This window comes from Gadus chalcogrammus, chromosome 8, assembly GCF_026213295.1.
Source record: "Gadus chalcogrammus isolate NIFS_2021 chromosome 8, NIFS_Gcha_1.0, whole genome shotgun sequence".
NCBI lineage: Eukaryota > Metazoa > Chordata > Actinopteri > Gadiformes > Gadidae > Gadus > Gadus chalcogrammus.
In genome coordinates this window covers 18,883,838-18,910,992 of record NC_079419.1, presented here as the reverse complement: position 1 = coordinate 18,910,992, position 27,155 = coordinate 18,883,838, and the positions used below count along the sequence as shown (strand labels likewise).

The window sequence follows — 27,155 nt, the reverse complement described above, 5'->3', positions numbered from 1 at the left end:
GCGAATGGGCTAAGGGACAGGAACAGGAGGCAGCAAACCTTGATGGTGTGTGAGGCAGACATAATATGTTTACAAGAGACGCATTGGGATGAGGAGGTTATGAGGGTGGTTGAGAGAGAATGGATGGGGGACATGTATGTGAATAATGGTGGTGTTAAATCAAGAGGGGTAGCAATTTTAGTGAAAAGGGGAGTGGTTGAGAAAGTGACGAAGTGTGTGGATGATGGTGATGGGAGGGTGATAGGAATTACTTTTGAGTACTTGGGTAAAATATGTCGATTGTTGAATGTGTATGCGCCGAATGAGGTGAAGGAGAGGAGGGTTTTTTTTGAGGGATTGGGGGGAATGTGTGTGGAAAACTGTTTGGTGGTGGGTGACTTTAACATGTGGTGTGGGAGGTTGGATGCGTCTGCAAGTATGTGTTTCAGGAATGACTTGTCAAGAGGTGTGTTGGAGGAGGTTATGAGAGACAATGGTTTAATAGATGTGTGGAGGGAAAGGAATCCAGAGGGGAGGGTTTTTTCAAGGAGGCAAGTGGTGGGAGGAGTTTTAAAACAGAGTAGGATAGATTTAGTCTGAGTACAAACGGCATTGCAGGTAGGATAGGGAGAATTGAGTATAAGGTTACTGCGCTCAGTGATCACATGGTGTTAGGGTTTAATTTAGGTCAGGGGTTTGAGAGGAGAGGGGGAGGCGTGTGGTGTATGAATGGTGAGTTGCTGAGAGAAGAAAAGTACAAAAGGAAAGTGAGAGAATGTATATTGAGGAGGAAGAATGAGAGAATGTATGAGGAGGACATTGGGAGGTGGTGGGAGAGTTTGAAAGGAGAGATAAAGGAATTGAGAATGGGTTATAGTAGAGGCAGGAATATGACACAGAGAGAGAGAGAGAGGAGGTTAAAGGGAGATTTAGCTAGAGAGGCAAAGAGAGCGGATGAGGTGGTAGGCTATGATTTGGGGAAGTATATTAGAATTAAGGATGAACTGAAGGAGATAGAACAGAGGAGGTGTATGGGTGCAATAGTCAGAAGTAGGGCCAGATATGTGATTGAGGGAGAGAAATGTACAGGATTCTTTTTAGGATTAGAAAAGACGAAGCAGAAGAATAATTATTTAGAAAAGGTGGAAGGAAAGGAAGGGGAGATGATTACTGATTTTGTAGGGATAGCTGAAAGAGTAGAAGATTTTTATAGGGATTTATTTAGGAAAGAAGAAGTGGATGAGGAGAGTATGAGGCAGGTGTTGGATAGTGTGAAAGCCAGGTTGAGCGATGATGATAGGGAGATGTGTGAGACAGGAATAGGGACGGGTGAAATAAATGAAGCGATAGGAGGGTTAGGGAGAAATAAGAGTCCAGGGATAGATGGGTTAATTGGTGAATTTTATGTTGAGTTTAGGGAGGAGTTAGTGCCAGTGCTAGAGAGGTTATTTAGATGGATAGAGGAGAAGGGCGAGATGCCGCTGAGCATGTCGACAGGGTTAGTAACGGTGATACACAAGAAAGGGAGTAGGGTTAAGCTACAGAATTATAGGCCACTTAGTATGTTGAATGGTGATTATAAAGTTTTAGCAAGGGTGTTAGCCAACAGGGTCAAGCAGGTAATAGGGAAGGTGGTGGGAAGCACACAGGCATATAGTATACCGGGTAGGGACATAGCAGACACAATTAGTAGTATTAGGGACATAATAGAATATATGAAGAGAGATAAAGGGGGGATAGTTGTAGGTTTAGATTTGAACAAAGCATTTGATAGGGTGGATCATGATTATTTTTATAGAGTGTTAGATAAATTTGGTTTTGGGCGCAGGTTGGTAGGATGGATAAAGAGGATGTACGACAGGGCAGTGAGTTGCGTTAAAATCAATGGGATTGTCACAGACGCATTTAGACTGGAAAGGTCGGTTAGGCAAGGCTGTCCGCTGTCGGCTCTGCTGTACTCCTTGTCGGCAGAGCCGCTAGCGGCACTTCTAATGCAGAATGACAGGATCAGGGGTATAGAGTTACCAGAGGGGCGGGTTAGTTTATTATTTCAGTATGCGGATGACACGACAGTTACAGTTAGGGACAGGGACAGTGTATTTGAGGTTTTAGGTAGTGTAGAGTTGTATGGCAGGGCATCAGGGGCGAAAATAAACATGGAAAAGTCAGAAATCATGTATGTAGGTGTGGAGAGAGCAGGTAGGAGGGAGATAGGATTGAAAGAGGAAAAGGATTATTTTAGGATATTAGGTGTGAATTTGGGGATAAAGGATAAAGAAGGGAGAGATATGCAGTTTGAAGGGATAATGAATGGGATTAGGAAGACGTTAAGGTTTTGGAAACTTAGAGGGTTGAAGCTGAAGGGGAAGGTGACAGTTGTGAATGCGCTGGTAATGAGCAAGCTTGTGTATGCAATGAATGTGTTGGATGTGCCTGATAGAGTTTTGAAGGAGGTGGAGAGAATGGTGAGTGAGTTTGTGTGGGGAGGGAAGGGAGTTAGGATAGCCAGGGAGGTGATGGAAAATGAGTATGAGGATGGTGGGTTAAAATTGATTAATTTAGAAAGGAAAAAGAAAGCCCTGAGGGTGAAAATGGTGGTGAGATATTTAAAGGACAATGGGGATCATATATGGAAGGTGTTTTTAAGGGAAGCAATTAATAAGTGTGGTGGGTGTGGAGAGAGTGGAGTATATATGGAACTAAAGAAAGGTATGTTGGTTGGAGTGTCTGAGTTTTATAAGGAGGTGTTGGGAGCGTGGGGAGAGTTTGTGAAATGTGTGAAGTATGAGTGTAAGGATGTTAAGCAGGTATGGGAGCAACCAGTGTTTTTAAATCCAAAAATCACATTTGAGGGGAACACAATTTATAACAGGGTGATTTGGAGAGCAGGGGTTAGGAAGGTGAAGGATTTAGTTTATGAGTATGTACCTGGGTTCATGAGGGCACAGGTAATGGTCGACGAGGTGAGGGAAAGAGGGGATGAAATATGGTTGGGTACGGCACAGGGAGTGTTGGAAAGGATAAAGGAGGGTATGCCGAGAGAATGTGTTGGGATGATTGAGAGAGAGGCTGTGGTTAATGGAGAAGGTGAGATAGAAATGTATGTGGGGGAAGGAGAAAGGAGGGTGAGTCTGAAGAGTGTGAAAACGAGAGTAATGTATAGATGTTTAAGAGGGAAAGAAGTGAGGAGACCGGCTGCAGAGAAAGTATGGGTTAGAGTGATGATTGATATGGATGTAGGGGGAATATGGAGGAACTTAAGAGTGAAATGGAACTGTATTGAATGTGAAGATTTTGATTTCCTTTTGCGGCACAATAGGGTGTTTAACAATTTAATAATAAGTAGGTTTGATGTGAATGTGAGGAAGGAATGAAATGTGTGCGGAGTGGGGGTGGAAACGTGTATGCATGAGTTTGTTGAATGTTGTGAGTTGGAGGGATACTTTGTGAAAATTAAAGGATTAATAAACAGATGTTGGGGAGGAGGGTTTGTGGAGAGAATGGAATGGAGAGAGTTGTGGCTGTTTGGGGTGACAAGTAGGGTGGAAGGTTGTAATGTTAATCTGTTAAATTATGTTTTAAGCCACGCAAGGTTTGCTGTCAAGCTCAGGAGAAATTTGGCCCATTATGAGAAGAAGAGAGTTGAGGTATGGAGTGTTTTTAAGAGTATAATGAGAAGAGATGTAAATATGGTGTATAGTTATGTTGGGGAAGATGAGTTTCTGGGAGGGTTTGTGGAGGGGAGCACTTTTGTTGTGCTTGGAGGCGATGGGGAAGTGAAATTGGATTTTGGATGAGTTGAAGGGGGCGCCTACGGGCTGGAGGTGCGGTTAAGAGGTCAGCAGGGTGACTGACTATTTTTATTTCTTGTTAATTAGTGTTTCAAGTTCATGACTTTTTTGATTTGGTGAGGGGCCAGTGTATTGAAGGTTTTTACAAAAGCATCCTGGCTAACCCAGTATTGTTTGTAGTTATTTTGGTTTGATGAAGTATCTTTCTTGTTTGATTTTGTTTTATGTTTTATTTATGTATGATGGTGTATGTATATATTTTGTGTTAATAATAAAAAAAAAATTAAAAAATTAAAAAAAAGGCACGCCTGATCTCGTCTGATCTCGCAAGCTAAGCAGGGTCGGCCCTGGTTAGTACTTGGATGGGTGACTGCCTGGGAATACCAGGTGCTGTAAGCATTATACTTTTTCAACTCGAGCTCATTGGATGCAATGGCCTACCGTGCGCTGATCTTTAGCGCCCACTGTTTTGGAGAATTTAAGCAACATACAGACTCTGACGACGTCTCCTCAAACTCTATTTGTGAAACATGTGGACAGTGTAGTGACGTAGCAGAGAGCTGCAATGACGGCAGTCCACCTTAGTCCATCCCAGGTTTTGCAACGCTACGTTTCTTCAAAAGATCACGCAAACAATGACGCCCAAGCGGTGTAATGCATTGTGTTCAAATATGTAACTCTGAGTCTGGAATAACGTATTCATTCATTCATTATGGATCTAATCATTGTTTCTGTACAAGTCCCGTCTCTGGCCACGGCAGCGCTCTCACTCCTTACGTCCTCCTCCTGTATAAAAGCTAATATGGTCAAGTCTATATTTGCTTACGGCCATACCAACTTAGGCACGCCCGTTCTCGTCTGATCTCGGAAGCTAAGCAGGGTCGGGCCTGGTTAGTACTTGGATGGGTGACCGTCTGGGAATACCAGGTGCTGTAAGCATTATACTTTTTCAACTCGAGCTCATTGGATGCAATGGCCTACCGTGCGCTGATCTTTAGCGCCCACTTTTTTTGAGAATTTAAGCAACATACAGACTCTGACGACGTCTCCTCAAACTCTATTTGTGAAACATGTGGACAGTGTAGTGACGTAACAGAGAGCTGCAATGACGGCGGTACACCTTAGTCCATCCCAGGTTTTGCAATGCTACGTTTCTTCAAAAGATCACGCAAACGATGACGCCCAAGCAGTGTAATGCATTGCGTTCAAATATGTAACTTGTAATGGCAATTTCTCTATCAGAGTTTGCGTCTAAGAGAGATGAGATATTTAGATGCAAAAAAGCAAACAATACTGTTGACAATTAATGATCATATATATTTGTAATAAAAGTACGAACAAAGATACATCACAACATGCATCAACAAACAACACAACAGGCAAACATTACAATAATCTGAGGCCTCAGATGGGAGCTTCTCTTTGCGTGTTACTTCATACTCAAGGTACGCTGGGGAGAAGTCCACTGAGTAGCTAAAGTCAGGAGCTTTTATACACTTAGATCGGATCCTTGAGGGCAGTTGGCCCCAATAAACCAAAAACCTTTGTTAACCAGATGTTAATCTATTGATTGAAGTTTCTTCAGAGGTTAAAACAGGTGGTTGAGGCTGTTCCTTATCACCCTTTGCTTCTCTACGCTCCCCAGGGGGTCAAGTAAAACAGGCCCAAACCAAACTAGATACAATACGGAAACGGAATGTGAAACCAGATTACATCACATCAAACACTAAGAATTACATATTTAGAAGACCTTGCAGAATAGCAAGATTCCAAGAACGGGATGTGAAACCAGATTACATCACATGAAACACTAAGAATTACATATTTAGAAGACCTTGCAGAATAGCAAGATTCCAAGAACGGGATGTGAAACCAGATTACATCACATGAAACACTAAGAATTACATTTTATAAGACCCTGAACATAACATGTAGATTTTCCATCACAAACTCTGAGTCTGGAATAACGTATTCATTCATTCATTATGGATCTAATCATTGTTTCTGTACAAGTCCCGTCTCTGGCCACGGCAGCGCTCTCACTCCTTACGTCCTCCTCCTGTCTAAAAGCTAATTTGGTCCAGACAATAAATGCTTATGGCCATACCACCTTAGGCACGCCCGATCTCGTCTGATCTCGGATGCTACGCAGGGTCGGGCCTGGTTAGTACTTGAATGGGTGACCGCCTGGGAATACCAGGTGCTGTAAGCATTATACTTTTTCAACTCGAGCTCATTGGATGCAATGGCCTACCGTGCGCTGATCTTTAGCGCCCACTGTTTTGGAGAATGTAAGCAACATAAAGACATTGACAACGTCTCTCCAACGCTATTTGTGAAACATGTGGACAGTGTAGTGATGCAGCATAGAGCTACAACGAACAAATGCATATTAATATAGGAGAGACATTGCAAACAAAAGCCATCATGTCTGTTCTGGAACACGACCCCGAGAGAGGAGCTGACCTCATAGCATAAGTAAGGCTTTTACTTTCACCAACATATTTCCAAGGTGGCTGTCATGTGTCTGGGAGGAGTCTCACCTGGGGGTGGTGGTGGCGGTGTTGGTGGGGGTGGCAGTGGTGGTGGTGGGGCTGGGGGCTATGGTCTGTTTGGGGAGCTTCCTTTGGAGTGTCGAGGCCCTGGCGGTGCCACTGCCGGGAAGCGAAGCTGGGGTCTGGGGCGTCTCACCCAGACCCTGACCCTGACCCTGACCCTGACACAACAAACACAACAACAACAACGTTCACAAGACCCGTCACCAAGCGGTAGGGTGGGACGAGAGGGCGGGGCCTTCCGTACCTTTGCCTTGAGTCCGCTGACCGCCTTGCGGGCGGCGGAAAGGTCCTTGGTGGGGATGTTCTTCTCCAGCAGGCTATCAAAGTCCCGGTGGGAGGAAAGGAACAGCAACATCCGGCGGCCAAAGGACCTGAAGGGGGAGGAGTGAGACCGGCACGTCACCGAGCCGTTGGACACACGCCAAAGCCTTCAGCCAACACAGGAAGCCACCGGGGGCTCTACGTGCCTGGGTTCCGGGGAGGAGTCCAGGGCCAGCTTGACCACGGCCGGGAGGATTCTGTCCGTCACGTCCTTCCCTCCGGTCAGCAGGCGGGCCACGCCCACCCTCTCCAGCAGGTCGGCCAGGTGCTGGGCGGCGCATTTCCTCACCGCCGCGCTCAGGCACAGGCTCAACATGAAGGACGCACACAAAGAGACACAAACCACAGAAGTACACAACGGATGGAGATAAGGAAACATCGGCTAGACCTCTGGAGTATCCTACCTACCAGTCCAAAGCAGATTAAGGATGTTAGAAACGTTTCCTTTGACACTCAAGTCCTGTTTAAATGTCTATTTTTTTCTGTTGTGCGTTTGCATCTGCCGCTGATTCTTTGTACTTTATATAAATCACAGATTGGATCTTGCATTACCGTTACTGTGGTAGATATACTAGAAAACATAACAAGGCGCAATACAGTGTGTTTGTGTCTGCGTTGTGCGTGTGCATGCAGCCCCCTGACCTCAAACCCCCGTCCAGGAAGGCGTTGATGCAGCGTGCCGGCGTGCAGTGCCGCACCATGTGGCCCAGCGCTGCGTCCACTTCCTCCCGGATGAAGGCGTTGCTCTCGGCCGCCTTGTGCAGCAGCGCCCTGGCCATGGTCTCCACCTCCTTGTCAATGGCCCGCTGCAGGTGGCAGTACAGGACGCCCAGTGTGCACACGGCTACGCGGGACACACCCGAACGCAGGTTCTTCACCTGAGAACCAGACACACGTGTGGTAGACACCACTCTCACTCTGGAAAGGTTCATTGAGTGTCTTGGAAGCACTATATGAATGAAGGCGTTACATTATAGTACGTTTCACACTCCTCGCTGTTTCACACACCGTTCTGCTGTTGGTGTGATGGCGCATCACGTCGGACTCTCGTCTCTGGTATTTCTACAACGAGACTCGTATTGGGGGTTATCTCAGCCAAGGTTGAGAATGAATTGGGGGGAAGGAACTTTGGCTTTGACTCCCTCAAGACCATGAACCACGACAAGGAGGAGAAAGGGATCTTTGCCGGGCAGCGCTTATGCACCTCCGCCTCCGGCGGTGGTCCCTCAGCGGGGCTCAAGCGGGAGACATTCGCCGCCAACAATCCCTTTCTCCTCCATGTCGTGGTTCATGTTCTTGAGGGAGTCAAAGCCAAAGTTCCTTCCCCCCAATTCATTCATTCGTGTTATGCGCCATCACACCAACAGCAGAACGGTTATCCAAATAACAAGGAAGTGTACAACACTTGCGTTACAGTCCTGGAGCTCTATATCTAAATAATATCATATAATACATAGATATCTATATCATATAACATATTGTGTGCGCCTCCAGACGATATTATGAATCACAAACGACTTTGTCGGGTTCTGCGACGTCTCTGGTTCTTCCACTTTCACATCAACCTGAAGTCGACTGAACCGCGCGCTGCCGGCTGCCCGCTGCCGGGCGATAGTGCCTCGCGGCAACCGGCGGCATGTCGCAGTTCATGTACTTCAGCGAGTCAAACCAAAGTTCCTTTCCCCCAATTCCTTCTCAACCATGGCTCAGATAACCCCCACGACAGTCTCGTTGGAAATACAAGACAAGTCAAAGAACCAACAAGAAACACTTGCGTTACAGTGTGTGTATTCACATTGATGTGGACGTTGAAGAACCAGGAACGTCGGAGAACCCAACGCGGTCGTTTGAGATTCATAATATCGGCTCACACAGCTTTTGGCCGTGATAATATTTATTATATGATATAGATATCTGTGTAGGCTATATGATAATATTTAGATATAGAGCTCCAGGACTCCCGTGTGTTCTAGAATATTTACAGAACACGGCTAAAGGGTGTGCGCCTCGCCATTGCGATACATCCACTGTAAACAGAGCGCATGGTGGCTGCAAGCTGCTCAGGGCCACACCCCCACCCTCCTCCTTGACACGCCCACCGAAACAGCGCATTTGGGGGAAGCTCAATGTGCGACTGGCTCGGAGTGGCTGTAACTCTGCACCACGGCTGAATTTAAGGAACGTCTTTGAATACTGTGTTAGTTGCCCACTAATACCTATATTAAAGAATACATAAAATAGCATGTCATGGGACCTTTAAACAAAACCAAAAAAGTTTTTGAAATCGTCACATAAACAAACTAATCGACAAGACGAGGGATAAATGACAAGGGATATATCTATTTTCTTTTATCCCTCTATTCCCCACTATTCACGGAGCCTGAGGTGAATAATTGTTAATTAAATAGTCTAGATAGATAGATAGCCTAGTCAAGTCTTTATTAATACCAAACGACACAAATCGTCGGGAATCCATTTAGGTGGTTCGGCCCACACAGGACAGTAGCCTACAAGACCACACAGAACTAGTCTGACTGGACATACACACAATACATCACATTAAAACTAGACACGCGTTGATAGATAGATAGACAGATAGGCCTAGATATATTCCATTATTTGCCTTGCGGAGCCAACCAGTCCTGTGCACGTATGCAAATTAGCCATGTGCGCCAATGTCTATTTCTTTTGAGTGTGACGAATGAGTGCAGATCATGATTTGCAGATGCAGATCAGTGAAACATATTTTAACTAGCCTACTACAGCACGCAGGGTTTTTTGTTCTCGGTTGTAATTAGCCTACATTTTAGGAGTTTTTTACATTGGGGGGAATCACTGTCCTACTTGTTGTCGAAGCACTTTATCCAACAAGCAAAACCGTCTCGGCAATATGGCCAAAGTGTATGGGAGAGTTCACTCTTTGATATGGCTGTCTGTACTAAAAGCATACAGCTCCTTTAAATGCGTCTGCATAATTGAATTGTACGTCATGAGCGACCAAAGCGAACAGAAATATTCGCAGCGAAACTTTGTGAGCGACCAAAGCGTGGTTGCTCCTGGTGTGGACGTACGGTAAGGCACTGTAATACAATTTGAGATTAACCTTCTGCAAGTATACTAAAGTACTTTGCTATTTAGTATACTTTTTCTAAGTACACATACGTACAATTTACAATAAATACACTTTTTATAAGTACAATGCAATACCACTTTAAGTATTTCAGAATTAGTGTACTTTTTTTTCAGTACATTAAAGTGGAACTTAATGACATTTATTGCGAAGTACACTTTTGAAAAGTACATACGTTAAACATACTTTAATTTAAGCACAAAAAGTAAAAGTAAACTTGTCATAACTTTTGTATGTTTCAATTATATTTGCAATACACTGAAGTATACAACTTCTTCACCTGGGGGCGTTCGGCCCGGGGAAGTCTCCTGGCTCGAGGCGGCACCCAGAGCCCGTGCACGGGGGGACACGGGGTCGGAGTGGGCCGCCTGGATCCAGGCTTCCTGGCCGTCAGCCTCCTCAGCCACAGCCAACCGGGGCAGCCTAGACCCACGAGGGTAGCGGGGGTTAAGGCCCGGGGGCTTGGCCTCAGTAGGGGGGCGGAGGACGATCCTGCCTGGGGCCTGGGACCTCTGGCCGTTGGCGGACTGGGAGCGCTCCGTCCCAGAGAGGTCCGCCTCGGCGCCTCTGAGCGCCCGGCGGTGGGCAGAGGCAGCGGCGTTCCGGGACGAGGAGGCGGAGCTCAGCGGGGCGTCCCGCAGATCCACTGTGAAGGACACTGTTTAAAAGTACACGTTAAGCATACTTTAAAGCAACAAATATACTTGGAATAACTTTTGTATTCTTCATTTATATTTGTACTACAATAAAGTGTACTACTTGTTCACCTGGGGGTCTATGTGGGGGCTTGGCCTCAGTAGGGCGGAGGACGATCCTCTCGTTGGCGCCAGCGGCTGGGGCAGCCAACCGGGGCAGCCTAGCTCCACAAGGGTGGTCAGGGTCAGCCACTTCTAATGAGGGGAAATTAAGTACACTTTAATAAAACATTTTAATAGTGTTTTACACAGGACTTGAAAATAAGTGTACTTTACACAAGTACACAATGACCACGTATTTGCAATTTTTCTAAGGCACTCTAATACAATTTGAGATTAACTTTCTGCAAGTATACTAAAATACACTTCTACTTTGCTATTTAATATACTTTTTCTAAGTACACATACATACAATTTACAATACACTTACAATAAAGTACACTTTTTGTAAGTACAATGCAATACCACTTTAAGTATTTCAGAATTTATGTACTTTTTTTTTCAGTACATTAAAGTGGAACTTAATGACATTTATTGCGAAGTACACTTTTGAAAAGTACAAACGTTAAACATACTTTAATTTAAGGACAAAAAGTAAGAGTTCACTTGTAAAACTTTTGTATGCTTCAAATATATTTGCAATACACTAAAGTATACGACTTCTTCACCAGGGGGGGTTTGGCCCGGGGAAGTCTCCTGGCTCGAGGCGGCACCCAGAGCCCGCGCACGGAGGGACACGGTGTCGGAGTGGGCCGCCTGGATCCAGGCTTCCTGGCCGTCAGCCTTCTCAGCCACAGCCAACCGGGGCAGCCTAGACCCACAAGGGTAGCGGGGGTTATGGCCCGGGGGCTTGGCCTCAGTAGGGGGGCGGAGGACGATCCTCTCGTTGGCGCCAGCGGCTGGGGCAGCCAACCGGGGCAGCCTAGACCCACGATGGTGGTCAGGGTCAGCCACTTCTAATGAGGGGAAATTAAGTACACTTTTATAAAACATTTTAATAGTGTAGTACACAGGACTTGAAAATAAGTGTACTTACATAAGTACACTAAATGACCACCTATTTGCAATTTTTCTAAGGCATTCTAATACAATTTGAGATTAACTTTCTGCAAGTATAATAAAATTCACTTTGTAACGGGTTCAATGGAGCGCTGGACACAGGTTTTGCTTTTTCCACAAGGAAGTTCTTTTATTGTCTTCCACACACGTGTAAATCAAAGACAATTGGACAGAACGTAAATCATATTCTGCTTAACGCGATCTCTGTTGGCGATCGGCTCCTTTCTCCTCCCAATCCTTCCTGGATTCCCCACCTCACTACAAGACAAAAGCAGGCACATAAGTACAAACACTCCCTGATTGGCCTGAGTGCCGACACCTGCCCGCACTCAGGTCCAATCCCCCCAGCCAATCCGGTGCTCTCCCAACCTGCCCATACTCCCCCTGCAGGCCAGACGTCGCACGTCCCCCCACACACTTCTACTTTGCTATTTAGTATACTTTTTCTAAGTACACATACGTACAACTTACAATACACTTACAATAAAGTACACTTTTTATAAGTACAATGCAATACCACTTTAAGTATTTCAGAATTAGAATACTTTTTTTTCAGTACATTAAAGTGGAATTTAATGACATTTATTATGAAGTACACTTTTGAAAAGTACATACGTTAAACATACTTTTAATTAAGCACAAAAAGTAAAAGTATACTTGTCATAACTTTTGTATGCTTCAATTATATTTGCAATACACTAAAGTATACAACTTCTTCACCTGGGGGGGTTCGGCCCGGGGAAGTCTCCTGGCTCGAGGCGGCACCCCGAGCCCGTGCACGGGGGGACACGGTGTCGGAGTGGGCCGCCTGGATCCAGGCTTCCATGCCATCAGCCACAGCCAACTGGGGCAGCCTAGCCCCACGAGGGTAGCGGGGGTTAAGGCCCGGGGGCTTGGCCTCAGTAGGGGGGCGGAGGACGACCCTCTCGTTGCTGCCACCAGCTGGGGCAGCCAACCAGGGCAGCCTAGCCCCACGAGGGTAGCGGGGGTTAAGGCCCGGGGGCTTGGCCTCAGTAGGGGGGCGGAGGACGGTCCTCTCGTTGCTGCCACCAGCTGGGGCAGCCAACCAGGGCAGCCTAGCCCCACGAGGGTAGCGGGGGTTAAGGCCCGGGGGCTTGGCATCAGTAGGGGGGGCGGGGACGAGCCAGGTCACCTCGGTGTAGGACTCCCTGTCCGCCATCATGATGGAAGCAGGGGTCAGTTGAGCCCACAAAGAAAACAATGTCTTCCTGTCCATCGTCGCTGTTCGATAATCTCTCTGAGTCTCTGTAATGAAACATATTCAATTTATTATTTAATTAATGGAGTCTTTACCACATACATATATTGGACCACTGCTTGGGTCTGAAGCATACTCATGCAATTTTGAATTCTGGTACAATAAATTAAGTGTGTGAGTGATGTGAAAAATTTGTGAAAAGAGAATAAAACGGCATGAGTTGTACGCTCCTATCACGGTGTCTCATTAGGTTTACAACAACATTACTTGCATTGGAAGTCGATAAAGACACTAATTCGGTAAAAGTCACGGTTCATCACTGAAAAGTTGAACCAACCACGAGTGTGAGTACAGCGCATACGGAATCATGTAATAACATAAACGTCAGTAGCCAATAGCTAGTAAGAGAGTGAGCTAATGCAGTCGTTGAAACACCTCCAGCAGCAGCATTGCTTCAGATATGACCCTCATTAAATGCGATGGCGTGAATACATGCAGCAAGAACGTTCCACAAATGTACCGATCTGTATATTCATGCGGTATTACGGTTATGGTTTTCGACTTTACGGTTATGGTGACAGAAGGTTACGACGATAAATCCATCTGTGTTTTCCCCGTGAAAAACCATTTACAATAACATACATAATTGTTAGCGTTATCGATCAGTTAGATGACTTTCTAAAATGACATTGAACTTTTCGAAGAGGGGGCAAGGGCCCTTTGGTGTTTGTTGGAGAGTGAGGTGAGAGAGGCCGTGGCGGGCCCGAGGTCCACGACGCCCTGAGCACGACCTTATTTCAATCGAGCAATATGTGGTAGGCTAGATTTATCTTTTACACTTCGATAAATATATAATTGATATGTTATAATGTGCCAGGGACGGATTTATAATAGCATTGACATAAAATGGGACTACTTATAGTTCATGACTTACCTCTATTTGGCGTCGAAGGGCGAATGAAAACTTTAGAACTTGAGCAGGTCCTTGATTGACACACAAGGCATTATGACGAGCCCAGCTTCCCGAACCTATCATTGAGCGCATTGTGACCTCACAGTAATTTGTGTGTGTTTTAATAGAAAACCAGCCTACAGGATACCCCAGATCTTTGAAACAAAAATATCACAAAACACTGATGCTTTGCATTATTGCGTATGCATGCTACTGATACTGAAAATTGCACCAGGTGTGATGTGACCGTGTGAGGATTAAACCAACCTGAGTTGGACATCAGGGAATCACACATATGAAAGCATGCGTTCATATGCATGTGCATATGAACATTGCAAAGTATAATATGCAACATTTCCACATTCAATCATCATAAAATATCTGATTGCCTAAACTACTACGCTACTACGCATTACAAGGTTATGGTTTGGCAGCAGGTGGCAGCATAGGACCTGAAACCAAACATTTCAAACCCGCAAGAAAGACACCCTCATATCAATTTGGGGGCCCGATTTGAAATCTTTAGTGCCACTCACAGGCCAAAGCTGGGTTTACTTTAGTGCTCAAAAGTTTGAAACATGGCCAGTTAGCTTTTTCCTTTCGGCTCTGTATTCATTTTCCATGCTGAGAACAACACAATATTCAGTTATGCAATTTATTATTTTTGGGCGATTTAAGTCACTAGCCAAAGACAGATGCTTATGTCCAATGGCCTATTGTTGGCTAGGTCTGTTGGTTTACGGCCTGATAACAGATGCTCATTGAATCAGGGTCAAGGACAAAATAACATATTCAAACACCACATCCTTCAAATGAATCATCTAGGCCTACTTTTGACATACTTTCTATAATTGTAGGTTGTACTTGGTGATCATGTATTACCCCCACATTGTAGGGCTAATACATGATCACCAGCCTACAACCTACAATTATAATTGTAGCGTTTTCTCCCGGAGGCCAAGGGAAGCCAGGCTTCCCTGTTTTCTAGACATCCAATAAAACATTTATATTAACAGTTTTGGTTATTCTTTGGTGCCGTGTTGTTGTCATTTCTTACACATTTTCTCGTCTCATTGAGCATTTCAAAATGCGCCACTCTAAATGTTAAATACTGAGTACGAGGTAAAACACGACATTGCACACTGTATGTCCCATGGGATGGCATCCCTTGGTGAGAAAAAAGGATTAACCAATCAGGTGAGGCAACCGTCATGACACTGAGCCTCCTGTGATTAGTCAGCAGTGTGCCAAGGGAATCCTTCACACCAATCAAATGAAAGCATCAACGTCAACGTAAACAAATAGCGGGAGATTAGCACGTTAGTAAGAAAGTAAGAGTAAGTTTATCATATTATCGTATAAGCAAGTGGAGTTATGGAGGGTCGAGATTTAGAGTATTTAGTAAAATTCAACCATACTGCCACATGGGCAGCAACTAAAGAATAAATCTGGCGGCAGGCCAATGCCTAAGCTTCAGCTGCGTGTGGAGAGAAAGAAGAGTGGTTATCGCACTTTCAATGAGGAGAACTATGTCCGCACCGAGTGGCTAGCTGGTAGCGCTAAACTTCAGCTACTATTTTGCTGGCCATGTCTTCATTTTGAAAAAGATTCATGCTCCCTGAACATTCCCTGGGCCTTCCTATACAAATAGGGTGAGTAAAATACACACCTCCCGGTGCGGCATTACTGTTCCCTGAGCAGTCCTTTATTATTTGTTGTGTTATTATATTTCCAATTTAGCCTTGATTGATTGTCTGGAATAAGTTGCATTGGTCAATCAAATGAAGTAGTTAACGCTGAGAACCAGCACCAGGGACAGCAGGGCACACCTGGGCCCTGTACCACGAAGCTCGCTTAGAGGGTTAGCGAGGTATGTTGAGCTCCAAGCCTGGGTTAGTTGTACCACGAAAATCGATCTCTTTTAGCGTAGCTGTATCACCATGGGACTCTCTAAATCGACGCCACTTCGACCTGGGCGGGACTTTACGTCCTACGTCACTCGCTATGGGTGTTCATGTGTGCGCGTAGCCGTTTGTCTCAGGGATCTGTGCACGAACTCCCTTGCACTACAGGATTACGAGCGTCAGTGTCGTACGCGTTGGAGGGTGGGTGACATTCCTACAGTCTGTGATGATAGGCTATATTTCTACAAATTACATGACGAAACAACACGAAGTAAGCTAACATTAGACTATAGCCATACCAGATAACGCCATACCAGCTAACCCTAACTATTTCTATTAAACTCTGAACCACTTTGCAACAGGCAACTGTGTGTTGGTGCGTCTTATTGCTTCCCATGTCTGCGTCTGCATCTTTCCCACTCCTGGCTAATAGTTTCAGCTTTTGTACTGTATATCAGAAATGATCACCCCGTACCACACTGCTGACTTGTTGATGTTTTGTGAGCACTCACGCATTTCTCTAGGTATCTTAAGTTTCCTACTGGAGTCATCAAAACTTTGAACTTTGTTATTGTAAGAAATATTGAGTTGCAAAAACACTTTGTGTCTTACCCTTACCGTTACCCTAACCTTAACCCCAGTAAAATTTCTTCATCATAAACTACAAGTTACGCAAAATGACATACAAACATCCAGTCCAATATGAAAGAAAAAAAGTACATGCGATTCAAGAGTTAACCACTTGACAATCTTTAAACTTCGGTTGCCTAGAAATTGTAAAGACAGTGATGTGTGTACATTGTGCGAGTATCCGTCACTCGCGTTGCGTGTGCAGTCCAAAATGAAAGAAAAAACCTTGCATCACTAGGGAATCGAACCCCCAATCATCAGTCTTTAAACGTTTGTCGTTGGTAACTGTAAACAAAGAGATCGCATTTTGTTTAACTGCTAACTAACAAACAGGTTTATGCGTTCACTGAACAAAGATTATGGAAATAAAAGACCACTTTTCCATCAGAAAAATCATCAGAACCGTTATTACCAACCCATAGACACTAAAAGCCAAAACCTTTCTCACATGCACACCCATCGCGAGTGACGGCTACGCGCACACATGCACACCCATAGCGAGTGACGTAGGACGTAAAGTCCCGCCCAGGTCGAAGTGGCGTCGATTTAGAGAGTCCCGTATCACCATGGTGACTTATGCTCGCAACCAAACCTGGTCGGGAGCAGTTTTTCGGCTTAGTCTAGCCGGAGATCGGCTACTTAAATCGGCGTGCGCAGCTTCCTAGCCCCTCCTATGACAATGGCGTCACCATTTGTGGGTGTTCCCGTGGACCTCGGCGCACTTCTCGTACAGGCGTCTCTCCGGAGACAGACGGGACAGAACCGATCCCTTGGCATTGTCTGACGATATTCCGATTTTAGACTTTATTGTCATTGTGCAAACAACGAAATTGGGGTTTTTCATGAGAGATACAGATTCTCATCAGAGGATGTTCGTTATTTGATCGTCCTTTTGGACCTTATGTAGACAATAATTACTGTTGCGCATTGTGTCTCCGTGACAGAGTGCTAGAGTGGAGGTAGCGCATCAGTCTTGAATTTCTGCGCGGGTGGTTCGACTCCCAAGTGACGCGAATTTACGTGAAGCTTAAAAAGTCCGGATTCTCATGCATATGTAATACTTGTTCACCAAAGCTTATGGAATTATATTTTTGTGCTTATTTCGAACTTGAACCCATATTTTCAAGGCCGTGCTGGCACCACATCTATGGGGGTAAAATGCATGATGATAGACCGGCGAATTTGAACCCCGGTCGCTGGCGTTCGGGTCTTATACTAATCCACTACGCTACAGCCGCTACCTCTCAGCGGTTGATAATATGCCATACATTTCTTACATAGGGCGTTTTTAAAGTGAATTCCCTAAATGATAGAATAAGGCAGGATGGACGTTGCTTATGCAATTTTAAATCATCATCATTCTATTTGGATTAATGGCAAACAATTCTGCATTTGGCATAGTTATTTTATAGACAATATGCAGAATATTTTCACTTATACGCATATAGACTGCTTGATCTATCGTAAAGGTAAGAAAAATGACGCAAAAAACGCCCCTTTCACGTGAACGCGCACTGAACCTAAAGCGGAAAACCTGGTTCAACTAATTTAATCTAAAGTGAGCTTCGTGGTACCATTTAACTCTGATTGCGAGTTGCGGTCGAGCCAGGTTTTCCCAAGAAAGCCTGGGTATGTTCAGCGAGGTTCATGGTATACCCCCCTGCACAATGACAATAAAGTCTGAAATCGGAATATCGTCAGACAATGCCAAGGGATCGGTTCTGTCCCGTAAAACCCTCTGTCTCCGGAGAGACGCCTGTACGAGAAGTGTGCCGGGGTCCACGGGAACACCCACAAATGGTGATGCCATTGTCAGAGGAGGGGCTAGGAAGCTGCGCACGCCGATTTAAGTAGCCGATCTCCAGCTAGACTAAGCCGAAAAACTGCTCCCGACCAGGTTTGGTTGCGAGCATAAGTCACCATGGTGATACAGCGACGCTAAAAGAGATCGACTTTCGTGGTACAACTAACCCAGGCTTGGAGCTCAACATACCTCGCTAACCCTCTAAGCGAGCTTCGTGGTACCTGGCCCAGATGAGGCTGTGGTTGTTTATAGCCGCTTGTTCTGGGTTGTTTTGTGTTGTCTTTTAAGTAGTGTTTATAAGGAACAATGTTTAGGAGGACTGTGTGTGTGTGGCGGACTCAGGGGGGGCGACCCACCCCACATGAAAAAATTCTATAGTTTACTATAGTAAATAAACTATAGTATACCCTATATATACTATAGTAAATATTGTAGTGTTTTTTAACCTTACTATAGTAAATAAACTACAGTACATATACTATAGTAAATATTGTAGTGTTTTTTAACCTTACTATAGTAGTTTTACTACAGTAAACTATAGTAGTTGCAGCCATGTTGAATTCAGCAAGTGACTTGATCGAAGATATCCCTTCGCGCTCTTTGCTCAGTTACGTATGACGCAAGCACGTTAGGGCGAGTCCTATGGAGCCAGTTTCCTGCCATAATTCAAACCTGCAGAAAAAAAAGTTTGAAAGGCTTGTAAGTCTGGGTTTGAAAACTCAACACCTTGTAAAAAAGGTTTTGCAACACTGAAAACAGAGATTATAACCTGAAAAAAATTCAAACAAAAATTCAAACATGTGTAAACATGATTTTGTGTTCTATTTTATCTTCTTCATCATTTTCACCAACATATTTTCAAAGTATTCTTTTTTTTCCACAAACATGTTTTTAAAGTTCAAACAATTTCACCAGCACATTTGCAGAGTTTCAAATCTGGCACTGTTCTAACAGTGCATTTCATTGTTTCCATGTTTTTAAACCTTGTAAATGGGATTCTGCAAACAGGTGTTCATACATTGAGAAATAAGTTTTGAAAGGTTGAATATTTATTTTTAAAAACTTGTAAAGGTGTTGTACGTTTACGCCATTGCAATGTCGTTTTTCATAACTGACTTTTCAGAGATTTGACCACACAGGCGCAAGCTTTGAGTCACGTGAATATTGGCAGTGTTCTGTCGCGCATTCGTTTTGAAACTCCTGACAGTCAAAGTAAAAAAAGAACGTTCCTGGGGGCGGGACCATTTAGCTCTAAACCTATTGGTTGCTCTCGGCTGACGTACATTCCAATCACATGTGCCGTTCACCGGGCTGTGCGTGATTGACAGTGCTCTGCCGATGACAAGAATAAATTGGGAATAATAATAATAAATTTGTCGCATGCTACATTAACAAAATATCTACCACCAACACACATAATATTGTAGTAATCCACCAGCTACCTTCTCAGGACTCGGGAGAAGTGATCCAAGAGAAATGCAAGTTCATCAGCACCATGGTCCACTAAGTCTTCTTGGTTCTCTGGCCAGCTATCATGATTGAAAATGTTGAAGCATTTGACAGCCTTGGTTGTGTCAGACCCAGAAGCACTCTCCCCTATTGTAAGAACAAATACATTTTAGTAAATGAGTAACAATATTTCTCATCTACAGGCGTTTATATGACAGGTGACTACACTCGCCTAGGAGGCTACTGAATCTTGCTTTCAGATGTTTTACAGTGGATATGATCGTTGCATCCATTACTTTTTCAAGTTTAGTGGCATCAACACTATCTCCTGCCAGCTCTGATCCTGTCCTTTGAGTGTTATTGTCTGTGTGTTGCATAAACCATGAATAGAGATTGTGAGTTAGATATTAGAAATATTTATACAAATAGACTGTTCTCTGTTTAAATGGGAGACAGAACCACATACCCGGAATTTGTAGATTGCCATTTCACCCTTTTCTTGCTGCCTCCTCCTCTGCAGCCTCATGTCAGCCAGGAACTCTGACAGTCTTCCCCCAGGCTTGGGTCTCACAGCCATTGCCTCTGTGGTCACCAGCAGTTTTTCAAGGCCACAAACTGCCTGTTTAGATGGTGCAGTATTATTAACACAGCTGAAGATGACCACAAACACAATTCAAATTTGCACATCCCACTTCATTTCCCTTACCTGTGGTAAGATGATGTAATTCCTCTGAAACAGGAGGCTAAACTTACTAATGCCACTGAACATGTCTGCAATAACATGGCAAAAGGCCACAAAAGTAGCATCTTCCATTGATTTCTTAACCTGTACCATACTAAATTCCTAAAAATAAATCAATAACAAGTGGCTCTGATGAAATGAATATCCTGAAAGAATGCACTGGCCTTTGTAGCTCGGCCTGCAATGTCTGCATTGGCAGAGGAGCCTGCCAAATGGTCCATATGGTAGTACACAGCAGTGAACTGTCCTGGTTTAAGAAAGGTCTCCAAGGCCCTTGAAACATGTGGGAGCCACCTTGTCCCCTTCACCCCACTGGGCATCAGCACAATTACCCCCAAGTCAGCCCCAATGACCCTGAGCTCTGTCATTGATTTTGGGCTGAAATGGTATGTCTTCCAAATTAAATGTAGAAGGTTGTACAATTGCCCCATCATTTGATTGTCCCTCTGCACTGACAGCATTACCAATTCCAATCTGAAAAGATAGTCAAATTTTAAATATAGATACATTTGCTCTAGAAAAGAAAATAACAGTGACTTAAGGGTTACAGTCATACCTTATCTTCTAGTCTTACCTGTGAGGCATGCAGTGGAAAGGCACAATGTGATCACCTGCCTCTTGCTGCAAAAGGGCTATGACACCCCCTTTGCTGCAGCAGCACCATCAGCACCCAGAGCAATAATTTTCTCCAGCCAGTTAGTGCACTGGTCCCCAAGAGCAAGCAAATGCTTTCTTTGAGGCAGCATAAATTCCTAATTAAAGGGACTCTCACCTTTGTTGCATTTTTACACTTTTTTTGGATAAGGTTAAATTGGTATTAATAAGGTAATAACACTCTAATTTGCAAGACAGACCCACCAGGAGTAAAAACAAACAATTATTTTACTCTCATAATATTTAGTGAAAACTTCAACCAATAAAATTCTTCGGACCGAATGACCTTATTGGCCGACAGACCTGTCTGTTTGCTGCATGGATATATAAGGTTTTCCGTCTGCTTCTTGTGGCGCATTCGGGCCCGCGTCATCAAGGCGCGTCCTCAACTAGAGGGTTTGTTTTGATTCCACGGCAGACAGTAGCGAGTAGCGACCGTAGCGACTGACGATGGCAGACCAAAGTGGTCCACGGCGTACTGAAACTGCACCATTCAGTCCGATTAGGGGACTCATCTCGGACTCAGACTCACAGAGTTACCCTCCTCTGGAGCCTCAGGAAGAACTCCAGACTGTTGGCCACCAACTGCACCATTCAGTCCGATTAGGGGACTCATCTCGGACTCGGACTCAGAGAGTTACCCTCCTCTGGAGCCTCAGGAAGACCTCCAGACTGTTGGCCACCAACTGCACCATTCAGTCCGACAAGGGGACCCGATTCGGCCTCAGAAGCCAAGTGGTCCCGCTCCCCTGGATGATTCTCAGGACCTCCAGACCGTTGGCAACCAACCGCACCACTCAGTCCGATTAGGGGACCCGTTTCGGACTCAGACGCGACGTTGTCCCGCTACTCTGGAGCTCCAGGAAGAACTCCAGACCGTTGGCAACCAACCGCCACACTCAGTCCGATTACGGTACCCATTTCGGACTCAGACGCGACGTTGTCCCACTACTCTGGAGCTCCAGGAAGAACTCCAGACCGTTGGCAACCAACCGCCACACTCAGTCCGATTACGGGACCCATTTCGGACTCAGACGCGACGTTGTCCCGCTACTCTGGAGCTCCAGGAAGACCTCCAGACCGTTGGCAACCAACCGCCACACTCAGTCCGATTACGGGACCCATTTCGGGCTCAGACGCGACGTTGTCCCGCTAATCTGGAGCTCCAGGAAGACCTCCAGACCGTTGGCAAACAACCGCACTATTCAGTCCGATTAGGGGACCCATTTCGGCCTCAGACGCTACGTTGTCCCGCTACTCTGTTTGTAATGATCATACACCTTTCTATATTATGACCCCTGGGAGTCTAAACATAACCCATGGGAGTCTAAACATAACCCATGGGAGTCTAGAACTTTTGTACTGTAGCGACCCTGGGACAGTTAAATAGGGGGCGAATCATTAGGTCAGCTGGGGGAGGGCCTTGGAAGAACAGGAGGGTGGGGGCCTGCACGCGAGTGAGACCGTGTTGGGGGTTGCCGGGGTTACCGGGGTTTGTTTTGTGTCGCTTTTCTGCCGTTGGTTACAATGTTACGGGTTTCAGTGACCTGGTTTTGGTTCATTAAAACTACCTTCAACTACTAATGACTCGACATCATTATGTCACCGGCGAGGTCGTTACAGTACTCGTTAAAAAATAACGCTTAGTTTTGTACTCCAAAAAATAACGCTTAGGGGGTGGGGCATTGGAGGAAGGCGGGATGATTTGAATGTGCTGTAATTCTCAAATGCAACAAAGGTGAGAGTCCCTTTAAACAAATAAAAAAGTTAATACAATTAATTTCCCAGATCAAGAGTTTATAATGCAATCTAATGCAATTAATTTCATTATATTTATTTCTTTTTAATTTTCAGTAATTACAATATAACATATGGTTAATGCAGAAATGAAACGGTAGGCATATGGCATAGGCTAAATGACATTTACCTTGGGCATGGGCATGCTGGACCTTGATATGTCCAATCAGTATATTCACCGGTCCTCCTCTCTGCAAGATACGACCATGCACAATGACGCATTCCTTTTTGGCGATGTCTGTGTCTCCGTCGATCAGGAATGCCATGTATGCACTGTTTGCAATTTGCACCAGCGTATTTTTTTTCAAAGTATCTGCGATGACTCCTATAAATTGGGCGCACATGACATCATTGCTGTAGGTCGGGTTGACGTTCAAGCCATTTTTCTTCTGAAAAATTATTTCGGACTTGAATTTAGTGAAGGGAAGTTCTTCTTTTGCAATATTGTAGGCAACGTTAAACTTGATAATCATCTCGGCCTCATCTGATGTTCTGTTTGCTGCTGCCTGCCGCTGAAAGGCAGCGGGGAGAGGGGACACTGTGGCAGTGCATTTATCGCGGCATGTAATGTGTTTCATTGATGCATTGTGCTTTTTCAGAGTTTCAATACGAAATGTATTGGAACCAGTCGCAAAAGCACTATTGCCGGCCATGGTCTTCCCACACTCTTTACAGTAAATGCAGTGCATCTCATTACCCGTTTTATCGTATCTTAGCCAGGGAAACTGGTCAAGCCACTCTCTTCTAAATGCATACACTTTCCTCCTTTTATTTTCGGCGGGCTGTGGCTCGGAGTTCATCGTGTGTGGCTCATTACCCGATGCCGTCTCCTGATTAGGGCCTGACATAACCTGGGAAGTTGAAGGGAGTTCCGTGTCAGAGCATTCGTTCGGATCAGGCCTTAACTTATTAACATTTTTAACGAAAAAGTTTTCAATCGTTCTTTTCATCTTCATCTTGTCATCCACTCTACATTAAGGTGACCAGATTTCTGAAATGAAAATCGGGGACATTTTCAAAGCGGCGCCGTGAAAAATCCTTAGATATTATCATATATAAATATCATAAATATCATCAAGGTGTAATTAATACTAATGACCAAGTCAAAACATATGATTATATTAATATTATACATGACTCAGGGCATCAGCTAATCAGATGGTCTGCATTTATAACTACTACAGTCATTAGTTACCCACACAGCCCGACACAAAATACAGAAGTTAGCCTAACACACACAACTATCAACCATTGATTTATTATTAATTAATTTATTATTTTTAACAGTCTCATGTTCCTATGCCTACAGGAAAATCATGTTACCAAAGCAGTCTTCCACCTCCCCCTCTTCCAAAACAGAGCCACATACAATGTCATCACCTGGTAATCTCATGCTAACGTTAACGTTACAGCGTCACTAATGACAGATATGAAAACATTTTCATAATGTTAACGTCCACTGACTTTTATAATGTTATGTTAGGTCTTCAGTTCAGGCGAGCGCGTTCACAAGGATTTGTGGCGCGACAAATTCGCTCGAGTTTAAATATTTGAACTTTGACGTGAATTTCGCGTGATGACAGCCAATCAGCTTTCAACAGCGGGGCCACTGAGTCACATCATGTGTAACGTAACAGCCAATCAGCGTTCAACCGTCAAACTCAGTGCAGTTCAGTCCGGGGTGAACTGCAGCATGGAGGAGAAAGTGAATGTTACCGTTTGCGACTCCCGGAGCTCTATATATAATATCTGGACCACGGCCAATCAGAGGGGGGTCCCGCCCTTCATTATCCCTGATTGGTTTAGACCATGATATGGGCCTAATTTGTGTCTGTTGTTGAAGGTTGACCCACAGGGAGACTTTCAGAGTCGCAGAGGTTTTTTCTTTTTGAACAGCTGGTTGCACCGGTGCGACCTCAGATTTTTTTTAGTCAGACCATTGAGAAATTAGGTCGCATGTGCGATCAAATTGGTCGCACTTTAGAGCCCTGATTAGACTACCTCGGTTTTACTGGCTTGATGTTAGCTGCCATGGTTAGGGTTAGGGTTTAGGGTTAGGATTATTTTGTGACGCTCTCGAATGCTCACAGCGAGTGTACCATAGAGTTCTAAAGCGTCCAGTTGAGTTGCATGCAACCTGGCCAATCACAGACAGAGTAGGGCAGGTCTTGGCGTGGCCATAGTAGGATTCGTAAATAAACAACTGGGAGCCTCGCAGGCGGGACTTATTCTTCAGTGGTCTATTTCCGCCTTACATTCTGCAACAGTGTATTGTGATTGGTCTACAGTACGATCCTAGGATTGCATCGTTAAATTCCAGGGGCCTCATTTATCAACCGTGCGTATAAAAGGATCTAAGTTCTCTTGCGAAGGAAATTTAGGATGTGCTTAAGTACAAAAAAATCTGTATTTATCAAACATGCGCAGGCCTATCGTACGCACATCAGTAAGTCATCAATCATGATAAATCCCACCAGTCCTTAAGTACCTTGCTCGTTCACGCTCAGACAATTTGCAATCAGAAACGCCTCCAATTAACCATATATGGCCGCAACACATCCCTTTATTAACGATGTGAATGTGTTTTACCACTCACCGCTACAATGGCAAAGAAAATAAACTTCTCCAACACAGAAATGGAAACCCTTGGAAACGAGGTTGAATCAAATCAAAAAATACTTTTTAGCACACTTATTGCAGGAGGCACAACGAACAATAGAAAGATTGCTTCATGGGAAAATGTGACTGATGCAGTTAATCCAGTTGGGTCAGAAGTGAGAACTCCCATGGTGCTGTTGCTGGAGGTGTCGGAGGAACCGGGGACGTCCATTGTCCCTTCCGTGCGCCATGAGTGCTGGCGGAGGCGGTGCTGCAAAACCAAGAGGAAACGATGAAATCCATTAATGACCTGAAGGAGCAACTGACCAACATGACCAATTTATTAATTCAAATCAATGAGTCTCTTAAACAGATTGCCTCTTGCGCAAATAAAATGGCAAATAAACCATAAACCGTTGACCAATGTCTCTTTTTTTTCCTCCAATGCTGCAAAAAATATGATGTTGCTGTGCTAGATTTACCTAAAATCTCTGTATGATCCTCTGTCTCGTCTGAAGGCCAGCGGCATTAGGAGGTGGTAGGGGCACGGCGTCAGGCATAGGGCCGTCTGGTCTGGGGAGTTCCTGCAGAGGGACCCCCTGTCTGATGCCTAAATTGTGTAGCACACAGCAAGCTATGATGATCCTGCACACCTTTTCAGGCCGATTATGCAGTGTTCCCCCCGTGCCGGAAAGGCACAGCCATCGCCCTTCCAGCAGACCTATTGCGCGCTCAACGGTGCTCCTCATGCGCGCATGAGCCCGGTTATACGCCTGTTCCTGCTGGGTCCTTGGGTTGGTTAAGGGGGTCATTGGCCATGGCTCCAGCCATGGCTAATGACCCCATGATCACCTAATGATGATACAATTTTATACAACTGTACATAACCCAGCAATAGTATTGTAAACATGTTGAAGCCTAATACCCACCAATGAGCCAGCCATCTTCCACAGCGCCTTCTTGGAGACGCACACCAACAGAGCTGTTCTGCATGATGAATGAGTCGTGTGTTCCTCCAGGCCACCACGCAACAACGTTTAACAAGGACAGATTTGCATCACAAACGATTTGTACGTTGACAGAATGAAATCCCTTTCTGTTAACATAGATAAATTCGTTAGTTGATGGTGCTTTTATGGCTATGTGGGTGCAATCTATGGCTCCAATTATGTTATGGAATCCGGCGATAGCGTGAAAGCCCCGTTTGATTTCGGCTTGTTGGGGATCTCTGTAAGGGAACTGGATGTAGTTTGGGGCCAGGGAAATAATTGCGTCCAACACCGCCGGTATGGTCCTACTCATCGATGGCTGGGAAGTGCCGGATATGTCTCCAACCTCACGCTGAAATGTGCCGGTAGCTATAAATCTATAAATCTCGAGCCAACATTGGCCCTAAATCAAGATACAAATCCAGCAGTACATTCTTTGGGAAGCTGTACCTACTAAGAAGCCAATCTGTGCAATCTTTGAAAACGCGCTCCCTGCGGAGCGCATGGTTTGCCAAGTCTTCCAATAACGAAAGATAAGCCATTGCACTAGATTTCAAACATTACTCACAGCTGTCTTTTATAGGGTTTGACACCAATTAGGTAATTTGTTAGGGACATATGTGAATGTCGATGACACTCTTAAATGCTTTGCTTCGCGCTTGTACTATCCCTATTCTACCACTAGATTATGTTCGTAAGCATGGCCAGAGCTGTGCTTAAATGTACACACATTCCTAAGTATAAGTACATTTTGGTAAATTCCATACTTTGCGTGGCAATGATGTTACCCCCTCCTTACGCACAAATCTGTGCGTAAGTACGGTTGATAAATGAGGCCCCAGGCTTTGATAAGAGGCTTTGAGAGGATACCTGTTCGGCTCCGC

At 44.8% G+C, this 27,155-nt stretch overlaps 1 protein-coding gene and 2 non-coding genes across 3 annotated transcripts in view; all 3 read left to right on the top strand.

Moving 5' to 3' along the window:
- pde4ca (phosphodiesterase 4C, cAMP-specific a) overlaps nt 1-27,155 on the top strand; it is a 185,504-nt gene that overhangs the window by 58,858 nt on the left and 99,491 nt on the right. The window lies entirely within an intron of this gene.
- Nucleotides 4,591-4,709, top strand: LOC130388384 (5S ribosomal RNA). The gene has a single exon (XR_008896416.1). It is a non-coding gene; the product is annotated as a 5S ribosomal RNA (ribosomal RNA).
- On the top strand, nt 5,864-5,982 carry LOC130388386 (5S ribosomal RNA). Its single transcript, XR_008896418.1, has one exon. It is a non-coding gene; the product is annotated as a 5S ribosomal RNA (ribosomal RNA).